This window comes from Otolemur garnettii, unplaced genomic scaffold (genome assembly GCF_000181295.1).
Source record: "Otolemur garnettii isolate 467f Iridium unplaced genomic scaffold, OtoGar3 scaffold00142, whole genome shotgun sequence".
Taxonomy (NCBI): domain Eukaryota; kingdom Metazoa; phylum Chordata; class Mammalia; order Primates; family Galagidae; genus Otolemur; species Otolemur garnettii.
Genome location: NW_003852537.1, coordinates 1,409,886 through 1,412,281, shown reverse-complemented (window position 1 = coordinate 1,412,281; position 2,396 = coordinate 1,409,886). Strand labels below are relative to the sequence as shown.

Below are 2,396 nucleotides of genomic sequence, written 5' to 3'. Positions count from 1 at the left end.
GCAAAGGCACGGAGGCGTAAAGGAGCCTCGCTGTAGAGCGTTTTGAGAGGGGCTGTGAACCCCTGGTGGCCCCGCCGCTAAGGCTTTGGAATCCCTTGCAAGGACGTGCGACCATCGAGACGTACCTCCGTGGCCTCCGAGAGTCCTAGAGAGGAAACGGAAGCGGTCGTTTCCTCACGCACCTGTCTGATAGAGTCCTCAGGCCACTTCCGGTCTGCAGAGGGCAAGAGCGAGCGTGGCGGAGTGAGGGGTAGTGGGTGAGAGGCGGGCGCTGGGCCGAGCTGTGGTGCTTCTGCGGGCTTTGGCGGCGGTGGGGTTGCGCGAGAGCCGGTCTCCCTGTGCACAGCCTCAGCTGCGGGCGGCCGGTCTCCTTGCCACTGCGTCTCTCAGTACCCAGGCCCTGCAGGTCCGCGCTGGAGGGGCCGCATCGCGTGAGGCTCAGGTAGGAGCGAGGTTGATCCCGGCCGGCCAGGCCTGGCTTAACACAGGGGGGTCTGCTAACCCCTGGAGATCTTGAACCAAAGCGGAACTCTGAAAAGTGAAAATACTCATTTCAGAGCAAGCCTTAAGACACTCTTTTGAAGAATAGCAACGGGACACCTTGTGTTTGTCAAGTGTCAGAGATGAAAGGTAAATCAGGACCTTTCTTGCCTTCAGGGCATCTCTAGGCGGAGACACGTTGATAAACACATGCGCTATAGTTCGCTAAAAACACTAGTGGAGCGAACAAATGCAATGGCCAAGAGTCATAAAGTAGACATAATCAGTTGATGCGGCAGAGAAAATGAATAGGGTGAAAATGTAAAATTGGTTTGGGGGGCATGACAAGTAAGTACAGAAATGTCCAGTAGAGTATTTAGCAGAAGCTCGGGCGTGCCTTTCGCCAGTAGCTTGTTCTCTGCTCCAGGCAGGGTGATTCCCCCCCATGGCACTCTACTCAGGGGACAGCTTGAAGCTCCTGTCTCCAAAAAAGAAAAAAAATCTGTAATCTTGAAAGGATGGTCTTGCTAAAATTACAGAAAGAAAAATCTAACCCGACAATCTCTCAGTAAATGCTAAGATCAATCAATCCTCTGAGGTGTCTTGCTAACACATCTTGTGGATGTTCTGTTTTCACAACATCTGAAAAGAGCTAAACAAACAAAAATAAAAGGGAAATCTTTCTGTTTTAAAACTGCTTTTGAGGCAGTTCCTGTGGCTCAAAAGGGTAGGGCGCCAGTCCCATATGCCCGAGGTGGCGGATTCAAACCCAGCCCCAGCCAAAAACTGCAAAAACAAAAACAACTGCTTTTGAGAATTTGCTTTACAGCCTTGATTCCTGAGCAGACAGCAGCTGGTGCAAGCTTCAGGCCTCATTTCCTGCCCCAAACCATATCTTAATGGCAGAATCACATCCCCAGCGATAACTCTCCATGCAAGGGAAAGACAGCCACTTCTGTTATCAGCCTGCCACTAAGAAAAACAGTATGTGGGGGCAGTTTTTCATAGCCTCTTCTGTTATCAATTGACAGCAATCACTATTTTTCCCCCACCCCTTCTCTTTATCCACATAAAACTAAACTGCTTGGCCTCAGCCGCTAGCACCTACTTTCTCTTTGCTTGGGGTGCCGCCAATTCCCGGCTTTTTCTCCCTTTATCCCCCCCAATTCCATTCTCTCTCCATCTCTCTTCTTCTAAGAAGATAAACTTTTAATTTTTCTCCACTCACGCCATGAACTCCTTTTAAGTCTCCACCGTAACAGATCCATTTAGAGTTTGTCCCAGCATGTGTGTGGTGTAAGATGAGGACTGCAAAGATTCCAGATGACCAACTAGTGTTTTGGGGTTTTTTTGTACGAAAGGTCTTTATTGGTGGGGGAGGGAGGCTGCAGAGCAGCACCAAGGAGGAGACAAAAAGAGAAGAGAGAAGATGAGAGAGAGGAGGAGAGCAGAGGAGAAGAGAAGAGTGACCAACTAGTTTTTAGTATGTCTATTGTTATGGGCGGTGATCCTTGTCATTCACTGAATTCACTGTTTATCATCTTCCAGACCCAATCAATCCTCCAACCTTGCCAATTTTGCCTCCCAAACAGATTTCATACCTAAACCCTCCCTCAATCCAGTCTCACTGGCAGCACCAGGTCTCTCTCTCTTCGTTCCCCTCATGGGTTGCATTTTTAACCTTGGTTTGCCTGGTTATTCAGTTCTCTCGTTTCCCAACCTTCCTCTCCTGTGCCCAGTCTTTCTAAAAATCTGTTCCTTCCCTCCGTAAAGCCTTTCAGCAGCTTCCCACACCCTGAGCGACACCCTAGCATAATACACACACACACACACACACACACACGCACACATACACACACGGGTCAGGGCCCTCTTGTGGGAAGCCATAATACCCAGTGCTCCCTCCACCCGCTTCT

At 49.7% G+C, this 2,396-nt stretch overlaps 1 protein-coding gene across 1 annotated transcript in view; it reads left to right on the top strand.

The window, feature by feature from the left end:
• The first annotated feature begins 261 nt into the window (after positions 1 to 261).
• Positions 262 to 2,396, top strand: part of ZSCAN25 (zinc finger and SCAN domain containing 25) — a 12,397-nt gene continuing 10,262 nt past the window's right edge. The window contains exon 1 of the mRNA XM_003798874.3: positions 262 to 442. The gene's annotated coding sequence lies outside the window, so the exon portion shown is untranslated. The remainder of the gene's footprint in view (positions 443 to 2,396) is intronic.